The 15,827-nt window shown below is 36.7% G+C and overlaps 1 protein-coding gene across 1 annotated transcript in view; it reads right to left on the bottom strand.

Moving 5' to 3' along the window:
• HYDIN (HYDIN axonemal central pair apparatus protein) overlaps window positions 1–15,827 on the bottom strand; it is a 488,520-nt gene that overhangs the window by 232,401 nt on the left and 240,292 nt on the right. The window lies entirely within an intron of this gene.

Raw genomic sequence — 15,827 nt, 5'->3', positions numbered from 1 at the left:
TACTTTCAGAAACATCTTCTACACAGGTTCCATCTTCTTGGAGACAAATCTCTCCTGGAGCTGCCTGTTCTCCAACTCCCATCTGGGCAGGCTGCCCTCCGGGCCTGCGATGTGGCTGGCATCCTAGGAATGGCAGGCAACAACATCCTACGCACCCCTCGGCATTCTCTCCTGTGTTTGAGCCCCTGTTTGCTGAATCCATGCCTTCCTAACTGCGGTGCAGCACTCTTCAGCGGCCTCCTGACAAAAGGTATGTGGAATGTAAATTTTTTGAGATTTTTTATATCTGAAATGTATTTTATCCCCAGATTTTGTCAGTCTTTTCGCTAGATGATGAATTTAAGATTAGGATTTATTTTCCTTCAGAAAGTAATTTTTTTTTCCTCTAGTGTTTCTGTCAAGAAGTTTGATGCCACTCTGGTTCATAATTATTTTGGTTTTGAAAATGATTTTTTTTTTTAAATCTGGAAGTTCCTGCAGCCTTCTCTTTGTGTCCAGTGTTCTGGAACTTAGTTATGGTGTGCCTCGACATGGGCCTGTTTCCATCCATCGTGCAGCATATTTGATGAACCTTCTCCATAAATTCCTTTCCTCTGTTCTGAAAACATTCCTTCAATTATTTCTTGGGTAAGTTTTTCATCTGCATTTAAGAATTTGCTGTTTTTTGCATCACATATTGAGTCTTAGAACTCCTGAGCAAACTGCCTAATTTTCTCGTCTTCCTCCTAATGTTTTTCTTCTTTTTCTACTTTCTGATAGTTCCTCAATTTTATTTTCCAGATATTCTATCAAATTTTAAATTTCTGGCATTATATTTTTAGTATCTATGAGCATATTTTTGTTCTTGTTCTTTTAAAAAATATCTCTCTGCTCTTGCTCATGGATACAAAGTCATCTTTACTTTCCTGAGATTTTTAATTATCATTTTGTTTTATTTTAAACTTTCTTCTTGTATTGTATTTGTTTTCTCCAAGTTCTCATTTTTATGTTTTTGGTTTCTTTCTTCTGCATTACAGGTTTTCCTGGTGGAGCCTGGTTAAGTACTTATGTTTAAGAGTAAAGCACTAAGGCTGAGTGCAGTGGCTCATGCCTGTAATCCCAGCACTTTGGGAGGCCAAGGTGAGAGGATCACTTGACTCCAGGAGCTCAAGACCAGCCTGGGCAAAATAGTGAGACCTCATCTAAAAAAAAAGAAAGAAACAAAGAAAGAAAGAGAGAGGGAGGGAGAGAGAGAGAAAGACAGAAAGAAAGACAGAAAGCAAGCAAGCAAGCAAGCAAGCAAGCAAGCAAGCATGTAAGCAAGCAAGCTCCAAAGCCTCTGTGTGCTTGGGTGCCAGCCCACCAAAGGCCACCAGACATTTTAGATGCCCAACTAACAGTTTATTTCTGCCTTTCCTCATGGCAGGTCAAATTGCCCACAGAAGAACCTTCCAATTTTCTGGCCATATTCTGAGAATTGGGGGAGAAGGGGGCTGGAATTGTATCTTTCAGTGTGAAGACTTTTTTGTAGTTCATTTATTTTCATAATGGTATCCTGCCCTCAGCAGTGTCTGTGAAATCAGCTCTCAGTTTAATATTATTCCTTTTAAGGTAAAAAACCTTTTTTTCACTGATGCTTTAAGATTTACTCTTTGGTCTTCAGCATCTTTACAAGAATGTGCCTAGATGTGGTTTTGTGGTTTTATCTTGCCTGGTTTTCATAATGCATTTTGATAGCTTGGTCTCAGCCTTTATCTATTCTTCCTCATCTCGTCTCTTCTCTGGTAACTCCAGTAACCATACCCCCCATGTTTGTTTGCTTTATCATCTATTCTGTATTTCTCATCTTTTTATCTCTGCATGTTTCATTTTGGGTAGTTTCTTCAGACCTATCTTTGACTTCCACAAGCCTCTACTCATCTGGGTCTAATATACAGTTTAATCCATCTGTTGAGTCCTTAATTTCAATTGTATTTTTCAGGTCTACAATTCTCATTTGTTCTTTTTTATAGTCTCCAGAACTCCATCACATTTCTAAAATTTACTTTTTATTTCATTGAACATATTGAGCATATTTTAGTTTTCTACTAAGTTGTCTTGTCTCCTTATATGCCTGGTTATTTTCAGACTAACTATTGGATATTGTATATACAAATTGTAGAGGTATTTTGAGGCCTAGAATAAAGTTTTCTTCTTCCAGTGATGATATAGGTTTGCTTCTGGGAAAGCTGTTGGGGGAACTAGAATTTCCATCTTTCAGGTGGAGATTGACATGATTTGAATTGAGGGTCTGTTCTAGTTTATCCTTGTTCCTAGTGTGCATCCTTTCAGAGTCCCAACCAAAAGTCCGGACATTTTACCAGAGCCCATCCTCTTCTAATTTTTATCTCCCTAGCCTGACCTGACTCCAATTTTTATCTCCCTGGACATGTAGGTCTTTAGAAAGCTACTTTTAACTTTTCAATGTCTTCTGGAGCCATATAGGAAAAGCATTCCTAAATGCTGGGCATACATCTCTTGGTTTTCTTTTCCTTTTGCGTTGTCATTAGCTTTGTTGCTCCCCGGTTTCTCGAACTCATGATTTTCTCATTTTGTCCAGCTTTTCTCCTTGTTCTTAGAGGGAAATAGTTTGGAATGATAGATTAAATAGAAAGGCCTTGAACCCTGATGTGCTAAGAGTCCCTTTTGGTCAAGCAATTGTTCTACTGCTTGATTTCTCTATTTGTTGAAAAAGTAGTCTGTAAAAATTATGAGGTTAATGGACTTTGATTATTAGGGAGGGAAGTATATCTCATTCACATTGCTTTCAAGTAATATGTACCAATAATGTTTTAGGTTACTAGCTTAGCATCCTTGAACAAAGACCATCATCTTTTGAGAGTCATCACCTTCTCAAGACTCAATGAAAGGTGTCAGATCAAATGCAAGGCATGATGGTTAAAATAAAAGGAAAGATGGTTAAATAAAAGGAAACAGGACAGCTCCTGAGCACACAGGCATGATTTACACAGTGCTAGGAAGCATCTTTACAAACAAGTAAGCTACAAGAAGATAGAAAATCAGAAAGTTAATGAACCTAAATTTTCTAAATAGTAAATTATTTCTTAACCCATTTTCTTTGTTACGGAAGGACACATGTGCATTCATCAATACAGATGTTTTATATTTTATAAGATGGCTTCACTGTCAAAAATTAAGAGAAACAAGTCAAGAGTATGGAAAAGACAGCATTAGAGCTCGCATTTCACAGATATCTGTATTACATGGATCAGTTTGTTCTAAACCTTAAGGCCTCCCTGAAAGTCCCTTATTTGTTTTCCTTTTCCTTATCTGAGAAAAATAAAAGACCTTCAAATGTAGTGCCACAAAAAGTTACGTCTTTTCACATGCCATTTCACTTGGCTCTTTTTGTCTGTCAACATTAATAAACAAAGCTACCATTTGTTGAATGCTTTTTTTCAACAGGTACTTTTTACATATATTTGCATCTTTAATCTCCTAAATGCCATTATTAGTTCCACTTAAAGAGAAGGAACCAAAGGCTCGGAAAGGTTAAATAACTTGCCTAGAGTTAGTGAATGCAGAACCAGGATAATTTCAGATCTGTCTGAAAACAACATCCTCACTTTTGATGGTACAGTATACTATCTCAGTACTCATACACTGAATAACTGCTTGTTGAATGACTACCATATGTAAGGCAACTGTGCATGGTACATGATCACGTCTGCCCTCATATAATGTTGCCCTTCCCTCCCAGATGCATCTCAATTCAATGTTCTAACACCCCAGAGGGAGATTTTTTCCTTCTAAAGCACGAAACTTATTGTTGCACGCAATTTCATTGCAACTGACATTAAAAGAAGACATACTTCAGGTGCCATCCTACATAGAGTTCTATCATGTCACATACACTTCTTCAGTCTCTGTCCTTTTGTTTGTGACAGAGAAGAGAAAATGAAAGAGGTAGAATATAATTTTTTCCTTGATAAACATCATATAATCTAGATGGATGTGTGTAGGGGATTTAATATCATTAATAAATCTCTATACTATGCTTCTTAATGCATTTCTTCTTGTTTTTGTTCATTACATAAAAACATTTATTTGATTTTGTACTGGCTTAATGTTGAATATGACTGTATACTATCAGTGCACAAAACAGGAAGAGTAAATGCTTTAGTTGATAATGACCATGACAGCCATCTCTTAAAAGTGACATAAATTGGGTTGATGATGATGCTGGTAATGGGGAAGAAGCATAAATTTTTATGGGGGAGAGAAGGTGGGATTTAAATAAAACCCACAATAGATCCATAAAAGGAAGTTTTACCTTAATGTCCTTTTGTAATGATAGGTGCTAGCTGTATAATTTAGTTAGAAAAAATATTTTTAAAAAACTAAGAGCTGAGACAGACAAAATGAAGATGGACAGGTTTGTAAGGAATGCAGGAGACCAAGGTATTTTCCTTTTGTCTTCTAGACAGCCCGTAGTGACAAGGAAACCAAACTCCCTCCTTTAATTTTGGCTTCATATTATTCTCAGATGAATCATATTCAATCAGTAGAGCTTTCATTCTAAATTCAAGGAAGGTGCTGACCCATCACGTTAAGTAACATTCCATCAATAGCTTTCCTTCTCTCAGTGTGGTTTATAATCAATATAAACTGCTGGAATCTATCTTTTGGCTTTTACATTTAGCTTTGGCAAAATGAAAAAGGTCTCAGGTGGGGTTGGGGGTGGGGGTGAGGGGCTCACAGCTCTCTGTTAAGCACAAACCTTTGCTTCTGGAAGTCTCTTAATACTATTATTACTGTTATCACTGTTATCCTCTTTGGCACTAAATGGGTCACTTCAGATGGCTCAGGAAGAACCCAATCCATTTTAGAATGGCCATGACTTTTATGTGGCAAAGGAATAGATGCCTACTAAGATAAACTAGAATTTTCTTCTCTTCTTATTCCCTTATTCCTGTCAGTTTCTTTTTTAAATGATGTATTTTTTCATTTTTATTTGACATGTAATAATTGTGCATATTTATGGAGTACAGAGTGATAATTTGATACATGTATACAATGTGCAGTGATCAAATCAGGGTAATTAGCATATCCAGCTCCTCAAACATTTATCGTTCTTTGTGTTGACAACGTTCACGTTCTAGCTATTTGAAAATATATAATACAATATTGTTAACCAGTCACCCCACAGTGCTACAGAACACTAGAGCTTGTTCTTCTTATCTAGTTGTAATTTTGTATCTGTTAACCAACCTCTCCTTTCTCCACCTCCCCTCTACCCTTCTTATCCTCTGTGGCCACAATTTTACTCTCTACTTCTATGATCTCAATTTTCTTTTAGTTCCCACATATGAGTGAGAACATGTGGTATTTATCTTTCTGTGCCTGGCTTATTTCACTTAACGTAATATCCTCCAGGCTCATCTATGCTGCCGGAAATAACAGGATCTCATTTTTTTTACACCTGAATAGTATTATACTGTATATATATATCACATTTTCTTTATCCATTCATCTGTTGATGGACACTTAGGTTGGTTCCACATCTTGGCTTTTGTGAGTAGTGCTGCAGTAAGCATGTGGATGCAGCCATCTCTACAACACTGATCTCCTTCCCTGTGGATAAGTACCCAGTAGTGGGATTGCTGCATCATAGGATAGTTCTATTTTTAGTTTTTTGAGAAGTCTCCATATTATTTTCAATAGTAGCTGTACTAATTTATATTCCTACTAACAGTGGATAAAAGCTCACTTTTCTCAGCATTATTGCCAGTATTTGCTATTTTTTGTCCTTTTAATAATAGACATCCTAACTGGGGTGAGATGATATCTCACTGTTTTGATATGCATGTGAGTTTCTTTTATAGATTTTTCACTATTAAGGCAAAGATAAAAAATGTAGGAACAGAAAACCAAATACCACATGTAAGTGGGAGCTAAACATTGAGCACGCATGGACACAAAGAAGGGAAAAAAAGATTCTGGAACCTACTTGAGGTGGAGGGTGGAAGGAGAGAGAAGGTCAAAAAACTATCTATTGGGTATTATTTTATTACCTGGGTGACAAAATAATCTGTACACCAAATCCCCATGACACATAATTTTCCTGTGTAACAAACCTGCACATGCACCCCTGAATCTAAAGTAAAAGTTAAAAAAAGAACTCTGCTCTCTTATGCCAACTGAAAACACATTTTACCATCCTTTTGTAAGTGTTCATGTGATAATACCCAAAACACTAAAAAGTAGTTAAGAGGGCTGACTATAAATCAACGAGTTGAAGCTTTAAAACATGTCCCTTACATAGAAAAAGAGGCGCAATTTTGAGAAAATGAAGAACTAGGTATAGCTTTACTCCAAACCAAGATAAACATCATATGGGCCACAGGTAGAACAGAAACAATAGAGAGGCCTGAACCTACAGACCTACTGGGCTCTAGGTTCTGAAACCAGTAGAGGCAGCTTGAGAAAGAGAAACAGGAACCAAAATGATCCTGCAGGAAGCAAGGAATGAGGCCTAATGTCCTCTGCTAAGACAGCCTCCCGGCATTTGAAAGAAGGCTGAACAAAGTTGTGATGTTCCTGAAGGTATGCCCTATACACGGACTGTGCCAGTGCTGGTGGACATGGTGGTGTTAAAGTAGAGACTGCTATGTAGATAAACCTGAGGCCAAGCCACTGGCCACTGCAGTGACTGAATCTGTGATTTCTCCAACATCCCCATGGGAGGAGAAGCCCAAATTTGATTCTGGATTAGTGGTCTCTGTCTAGGCTGAAGGCAAATGTAAAAATGCTAGAAAAGAAGGTGTGAGCACGAAGAAGGAGAAAGAAACATCCCCCATACCAGATTGATTTATAATTTAAAATTCCAAATGCTCAGAAGAACAGCTGCAAACAATCAGGTAATGAATTCATTCTAGAACAATCAATAGTGCAAACTGAAATTGATTAGAAAATGCACCCGAGATTCTTAAAGAGATACAGAATAGGATAACATACATAAAACAAAGATTGTGAAACCATAGCAGTGAGATAAGACTCAAGAATAAGTGGCTATAACCAATTACAAATCTTGGAATTGAAAAACGTAGTCATTAAAATTAAACTGCAAATGTAAATAGATGGAATAAACTTTAGACTTGCCAAAATCAGACAGAATTTGCAAATTGAAACATACTGAAGAGCCAACAGAGAGAGATGAAGAGGTGAAAAATATATATGAGAAGTAAAATAAAAATAGACATGTAGGATAGTACAAGAATATATATATATATATTATATATAATATAGACACACTGGTGTGTGTGTGTGTGTGTGTGTGTGTGTGTTTTCTTAATGAAGGTAACAGAAAGAATGTCAGAGAAGAAACATTTGAAGAGATAATGGCTGAGACATTCCAGAATTTAAGGCTCAAATCCTCTGATACATTAAAGAGAAAATTTAAGAAAATCAAGGATAAAAACATAGTCTTAAGAGCAACTAGTGAGAAAAGACAAGTTACTTATAAAGGAACAATAATCAGACTAACAGCAAAATTTTTATCACCAACAATTAATGCCAGAGGTCAATCTTCAAAGAGTCGAAAGAAAAGAGAAAAACCATCAAATAGAATCATATGCTCAGCTAAATTAAGCATCATAAACTACGGATCTCCAGCATTAGAAAGACATAATTTAGTAAAAAGAAACATAACCACAAAAAAGCAGAGAAATACAAGAAATAAAAGAAGAAAAAAATCAACCAACTATTTTGGTAACTAGTGAGTGATACAGAATAGACTCACAGCCCAAAAATTCCTCTGTGCTCTGCCTGTTCATCCATCCCTCCCACTAACCCCTGGCAACCACTGATCTTTTTACTGTCTCCATAATTTTGCCTTTTCCAGAATGTCATATAATTGGAATCATACATATTTAGCCTTTTCACGTTGGCTTCTTTCAGTTGGTAATATGCATTTAAGTTTCCTCCATGTTTTTTAGCATTTTAAATCATAAGACAATATTTGGAATAATTTTATACCAATATATTTGCAAACTTTGATAAAATTAAAAAATTCTAGAAAAATTTAAATCTGAATAGTTATTATAGAAAATGATTTATTAGTTACAATTTCCATACATTTCCATGCATCTCCTAACATCCATAGACACACCAGGATCCTGAGACTAAACGGTTTTATCATTAAGCAATAGATCCTACTTTATATAAAGATTACATAAGATCTTTTCCAAGGATTAAAAAAAGAGGTAAGGATAACTCACATTCTAAGAATGCAGTATTCTTGATATCAAAACCAGAGAAATGCAACACAAAAAAATGTAAAACAACAAATGCAACAATATAAGTAATATGATAGCAATCATATCAATAGCATACTCGAATAATAGTATATTATAATTGGTTGGATTCATCCTAGGAATGTAAAAGTGATTCACAACTAGAGAATCTGTTAATTTAATTTGTTGTAGTAACAGATAAGGAAAAAAATCATATAATCTTCTGAATAGATACAGGAAATGCATTACATTTGAGCACGTTAATGATAACAAATAAGAAAGGATTAGAACTTTCTTAATGTGACATAGATGTTTACCAAAAACCTATAAGAGATGTTATGCTTAAAATGAAACATTTGGCTAGGCGCAGTGGCTCACGCCTGTAATCCCAGCACTTTGGGAGGCCGAGGCAGATGGATCACGAGGTCAGGAGATCGAGACCATCCTGGCTAACATGGTGAAACCCCGTCTCTACTAAAACTACAAAATATTAGCCGGGCGTGGTGGCGGGTGCCTGTAGTCCCAGCTACTCGGGAGGCTGAGGCAGAAGAATGGTGTGAACCCGGGAGGCGGAGCTTGCAGTGAGCTGAGATTGCGCCACGGCACTCCAGCCTGGGCGACAGAGCGAGACTCTGTCTCAAAAAAAAAAAAAAAAAAAGAAAGAAACATTTGAGGCTTTCTCATTAATGTGGGGAATAAGACAGAGCATCTACTCTAACCTCTACTATTCAGCATTGCATTGAAAAGCCTATCTAATGCAATGAGTCAGGAAAAAGCAGCAAAGAATTAAGTATTGAAAAGGAAACTTGCAGATAAAAGTCTACAAACAGAACTAATGAAGAGATGTGTGGCAAGATTGAAAGCTGATACAAGAAAATTCAATAGTGCTCCTATAAATTATTATCTAGTTAGAAAATTCAATGCAAAAAGGTACCATTCACAAAAAGGAACTTAGGAGAGATGACAAAGGATGTGTAAGACCTTTATGAAGAAAATTATAAGCCTTAATTAAAGGACATAAAAGAAATCCTAGTAGATATTCATAGTAAAGCTCCAGTGTTTATTTTCTAGGTGTGCAAATTTGAGCCACTTATTTATCATCCATGTGCCTCATTTTCCACATTGGTAAAATAGAGATAATAATAAAATCTACCTAATCAAGTTGTTGAGGATCATGTAAAATAATACATACAAAAGGATTTAGAACAGCGCCTGATACATAACTAGTGTTATTGTTATCGTTAAGCTGTAGCTTTTAAGACAGTAAGGGTAGTGACACTGAGATAGATAAATGGAATATACCAGAAAGCTCAGAAACCCACCTAGGCACACATTAAGTCTGAAGTATAACAGAGGAAGCAATATCAATGCATGAAAAAAGGAAAGAGTATGCAAGAACTGGTGATAGGACGAATGGCTTTCTTCATGAAAAAAATAGACTTTACTTGCATTAGATAAAAAAATCAACTTAGCTGGATTAAAGAGATGAAAAATAGGAGTCTAAACCTATTCAAATAGAAGGACAGGGATGGATTTCCTAAACCATATAGAGAAAACAGATATGGCTGGCCACAGTGGCTCACACATGTAATCCCAGCGCTGGCTGAGGCAGGTGGATTGCTTGAACCCAAGAGTTTGAGACCAGCCTAGGCAACATGATGAAACCCCATCTCTACAAAAATTACAAAGCTTAGCATGGCGTGGTGGTGTGTGCCTGTAGTCCCAGCTACTTGGTGGCTGAGGTGGGAGGATGGTTTGAACCTGGGAGGTGGAAGGCTGCAGTGAGCTGTGATTGTGCCACTGCACTCCAGCCTGGGTCACAGAGTAAGAACATGAAAAAAAAAAAAAAGAAAGTAAGAAAAGAAAGAAACAAAGAAAGAAAGAGAAAGAAGGAAAGAAAGAAAACATACAGTGAAGAAAATGATTCATAAAATTGACATCAAAACTAAAAACACCTTTAAAAAATTCAAAACTTCATTACAAAGAAAGGGCTGGTATCCACAATATATAACATCTATAAATAAATAATTGATAATAGATAATTGACAGAAGAGGACACCCGAATGAAAATTCTCAATCTCAGTAGTAATAAGGGAAATACAAATTAAAACTACAATAAGATATCATTTCATGTTCAGACTGGCAAGAACTTGAGTTGGACCATACTAAGTTTTAGCCACTACATAAATAGATATCTCAAACACTCCTGGAAGGGCACATTGATATAATCACTTTGGAGAGTAATTTGGCGACATCTAATGAGGTTGAAAATGTACCTATCTGAAGAGTCAACAAATTCCACTCCTAGATATACTCCCTATTTGTATATACCCAAAAACTCTTGCCTATGTACACAAGGAGACAAGTATTCTGTTCACTGCAGCATTGTTATAATAACCCAATTGTCAACAAGTAGGCAAAGAAATAGACATAATAAATGGTAAATGGAGTATGCACAGCAATTAAAATGAAATAACTAGATTTATAGGCATTAACATGGATAGATGTTGGAAACATAATTTTGAGCCTGAAAAATAAGTTGCAGAATGTCACATACAGTGATATGATTTATATATATTTTAGAAGCAACAAAATGCCAAAATATAGTATTTATGAATACATATAATATATATTATGTAATAAAATATAAAAACATGGCTTGGACACACATCAAATTCATGATATGGTTGCCTCCGGGCAGAGAGAAAGGACATAGGACTGGCAAGGAGAATCTATGGAATTCCATAGACGTTAATATTTGATTTCTTTAAGTAAACGATCTGAGGTAAATAAATGTGGGGAAAGATTAACAAGTGTTAATTTTTGTATCAACTATATCTCTTGATTTTTTTCTGTATTAAAATATGTTTCATATACATAGTGTCTGACCTCCAGAATTAAATACTTCTGTGGTAGAACAAACAGAAAATAGACTAAAATGTAGAGAAGCTGAGTGATGGCTGACTCTTATCATGCAACCTTGGCCAGTTCTCTTAACCAAGAGAATCTTGGTTATCTGATCTGCTGAATGAGGACATTGCAAACCTTAAGGGGAGTGGGTATGTGTTGAGAACACAGCACGTGCTAGGCATGAATCACATTAACACAAGAGTTGGGCTGTGAGCTAAAAACTAAATAGTATATTGTAAATTCATCTTAGGAAACAAAGCTACTATTTTGTAAAACCCATCAGAAACAAAAAGAATATAAAGAGGCTTAACAACTGTAGTTGCTGTCTGATTCATGTACATTTCTTTCCTTTTTCCTTATGCCTTTTTCCTCATCATTTCCCTCCACAGATGTAACAATTTAGAGGGCAGAGCTAATCTATTCATTGAAGCCTGAGAAACAGCCCATTCTATCTCCTCTTCACACACATTGTGGGGTGGAATAGCTTAATGATGTCATCTGTCAAAAGGCCCTGGAGTCGTATTGTTTGTCTATTAGAAATGTCTCTAGCATGGAATCTTCTAATACAGTCAATTCCCCAAGGAGAAGACAGAGTTCCAGATCTACAGTGAGCCCCAGTATGCGGGGGTGATGCAGTGTACGAGGCATAGCTGCAGTTTTCTACGGACAAGTTGCTATAAGAAGTTTAAAATGAGGTCTCTGGTAATAGCCACAATTTTCACTCTCTCCGAAAATGGATAGAGTCCGGCACTGACAATCTCCCTTGATGTTAAATGCCTGCCAGCCAATTTCTTTCTGAGTTTGTCTATTTCTTTTGTTAAAGTAGGGGACACAACTTTGAATTTTAAACGTCAACTAGCTACAGTAGTGAAGAATTTTTACACACATTTACATACATAACTAAATGCTCTATGTTACACTACAAAGGATAAAAAAGAAAGTGAAAAAGTAAATTATGTGTCTTTATTTCAGATATACAATTGAAGGCATTTTGGTTGGCTGAAAAATGGCATTGTGGAGATAATTTATATAGGTACATTTCAACACCTCTCTGCATAAAATGAAGTGTATCCAGTCATTTTCTGTACTTCAGAAATACTCCTTAATTTCTTCTCCTGCCCTTTTAACAAATCCTACTCTTCAGGTGTGTCTACCTTAAAGGGTCATTTACGAACATGAAACCGTGCTCCTTTCACCATTTCCAAGTCCATTTTCATAATTACTGCTGAGGCAAAGTTAGGCGGTTCATTAGCGCAGAGGAAAAGAGAAGCAATCGGAAGTCAGACCACTGGGGCCAGAACCAGCCCTGCCACTTACAAGTTGTGGCAATTAACTTAACCTATTTCTACCTAGTTAAAATGGGAATAATAATAGTATTTTCTCACAGAATTGTAGTAAATGAAATACTGTATATAAAGTGGCAAATAGAATGAAATAGATGTTAGTCAGAATTAACGTAGTATCACCATATTGCCATCATTATAATTGTTAAGCCAGCTGCTAGGTGCTGGAAAGTCAGTGCAGAGACTACTGTCATTTAAAGGAGACAGACACATCAACAAATACATACAGAAAGGGGATCCCTACTTAAATGAGGAAATAACCCAGTGGCTGAGGGTCTGAAGGAGGTTTGAAAGCCCAATAATTCTCCCTTGCTGTCATATCACTGTATATGGCTGTGGCAAGTGACAAAAAAAAATAAATGTTTTAAAAGAACCATGCTTGGATGAGGCATCTGAATTCCTGTTTCCTGGATCCAGAAATTCTAAGTATCTCATTACAATGGCCTTTCTCTGCAGATCATGGAGGCAGAAGGCCACTACAAAGATGTGTTGGTGCCATCTGAGTCCCAAGGTGTCACTGACATCTGGACCCAAGGTTTGAGCTAAAGGTAGCCAAGGCTGAATTAGAGCCAAGAGCAAAAAGAAAATGATTCCAGATGCTTCCAAACAAGTGCCCAGAAAGGTACTTCCTCTGCCTAGCAAGGGGCACCCATTAAAAGGAGGCATCTGTCCTCCAGCCCAGTGCTGAGGTCCCTAGGGCCCTGGGGCACTGCTGTATCCTCACCCTTATTTCTGCTGCTCATAGGGAGGGGAAAGTCTCTCTTCCTGATAGAGCTCCCTGCATACAAGCAGAGCCCGCATTCTCCTGCCAACAGGGCCTTGCCATTCTCCGTTCCCACATTCTGAGATTATTTTTATTTTTATTTTTATTTTTTACTCCTTCAAACCAGAGGTGCCTTATTTGATTGTTTCAAAGAAGTCAGCCTGCTGGGAACTGTTGGTGGAGGCTGATATTCCAGGCGCAGGCATTCCAAAGCAAAGGAGAGCCTACTGCTCCAGGTCACAGAACATTCTTCCTTGTACTAATCAACTTTTTTTGCACTCAAAATAAATTAAGTTTTAATAGAATATAAAAAACATAATCTTCACTGTTTCTTCCTTCCATACTATGTGAAGAGGTCCCAGGTGTTTTTAAAAATCATTTTTTTGTATAGTATTTGTTTCTGAGAAATTCCAAATTGCTCTAAGTGTCATTTATCTTCCAATATCACTGTGGAGGTAGGCTTCTGGCTTCCCATCTCCTGACCCCTCTGGCTGATAACAAACAGATGTTTCTTGCGAAGGGTAAATCTAATCACAGTGGTGCGGTGCTGTGCTGTGTGCTTGCACATGAGGCTGAGTGTGACAGATGGCTGACAGTGAGTGCCACATCTGAGAAGGGCTGACATTCACCCATGGCCAAAAGAGGACAGAGAATGGCCCCTCCTGTCACAGCATCCAACAAGAACAGAGAAGAACTTCCAGCACCTGAATTTGTAATAGGCTTGGGGAATAAACTATTAATTGAAGCTCTCTCCTAATGCTTAGTAATTCCTGTAAGAATGCGTTTGAAGGTTTGGTACTGTACATCAAGTTGAAATTTTTCAGTTTCCTGCCACTGTAGTAAATTTCAAATTAGCATAGTTCAATTTTTATAATGTTAATAATATCATATTTACTAGGACATCCAACAAAAATCTCAGCTGAAATAAGAGTTTAATTTTCCCCTATGAGAACTACTTGAAGCTGAAACCACTTTTCTTTTCTTCTTTTTTTTTTTTTTCAGATGGAGTTTCACTCTGTCACCCAGGCTGAAGTGCAGTGGTGTGATCTCAGCTCACTGGACAAAGATTGACTCTTCCTCTCCCAGCATCAACTCGGTACTGAATCAGGAAGCAACACTTCCTAAGCAGTACCCTGTGCTTTCTACCAAACACATCAATTAACTAATTGGATAAAGACTAGTAAAAATGTCTTTTCTATAGGATTTTTCTTTAAACATTATGAAACAATATTCTTTACATGAGATCCACACAGTGCTACAGCACGATTGGAGTTGTGTGAAAACCTCTATTAAAAAGACCAGTGACTGTATGTGAAAGTGGCTGCCTTCATAACGAGTAAAGATAAATGATAATAAAAATAAATAATGACGATAAATGGCTGCTAGCTGGGACCAATGTCTTTGGTGAGCTGTCACAAGTCAGCAGAAAATGCCATTCCTTAAATTTTATGAAATTAATAATACTTGATTATTCAGAAATATCTGACAAATGCTGAAACTAAATGTTAGTTCTCATCCAAATGCAATAATTTGATGATAGGCAGAGGGCTATACAATTAAACATTTTATATTTAAATTTAGAAAACTATTTCTAAAATCAAGAATACTTTCAATTATTGAATTAGAAATTCCTAAACTCTACAAAACCCCCACCATTTCATGTCTGTTCTTGTGCAAAAGAAAATAAAAACTAGCTTATAGAAGACTAGCAGGTCTAAATGTCATTATGAAATACAGTTGACCCTTGAACAACATGAGTTTGAACTGCATCGGTCCACTTTTATGTGGATTTTCTTCCATCTCTGCCACCCATGGGACAGTAAGACCAACCCCTTCTCTCTCTCCTCCTCAGCAGCCTACTTAATGTGAAGATGATGAGGATGAAGATCTTTATGATGATCTACCTGCACTTAATGACTAAGTATGTTTTTGCTCCCTTATGATTTTCTTAACAACATTTCTTTTCTCTAGCTTACTTTATTGTAAGAATACAGTATGTGATACATATAACATAGAAAATATGTGTTAATCGACTGTTATTGGAAAGGCTTCTGGTCAACAGTAGGCTGTCAGCAGATAAGTTTTTGAGAGGTCAAAAGTTGTATGTTTCTTTTGCTGTGCTGAAGCTCTTTAGTTTAATTAGGGCCCATTTGTCAATTTTTGTTTCTGTTGTAATTGCTTTTAGAATCTTTGTCATAAAATCTTTGCCAGGGCCCATGTGCAGAATGGTATTTTCTAGGTTATCTTCCAGGATTTTTATAGTTTTAGGTTTTACATGTAAGTCTTTCATCCATCTTATTTTTGCATATGGTGTGAGGAAGGGGTCTAGTTTCAATCTCCTGCATATGACTAGCCAGTTATCCAAATGCCATTTATTGAACAGAGAATCTTTTCCCCATTGCTTTTGTCAACTTTGTCGAAGATAAGATGGTTGTAAGCTGTGTAGCATTATTTCTGGGCTCTCTATTCTTTTGCATTGGTCTATATGTCTGGAATGAAATTATGTCCTATGCAGCAACATGGATGGAGCTGGAGCCA

The sequence above is a fragment of the Pongo pygmaeus genome, chromosome 18, assembly GCF_028885625.2.
Source record: "Pongo pygmaeus isolate AG05252 chromosome 18, NHGRI_mPonPyg2-v2.0_pri, whole genome shotgun sequence".
Taxonomy (NCBI): Eukaryota; Metazoa; Chordata; class Mammalia; order Primates; family Hominidae; genus Pongo; species Pongo pygmaeus.
The sequence above is the reverse complement of the archived record's forward strand: the minus strand, read 5'-3'. Positions and strand labels throughout refer to the sequence as shown.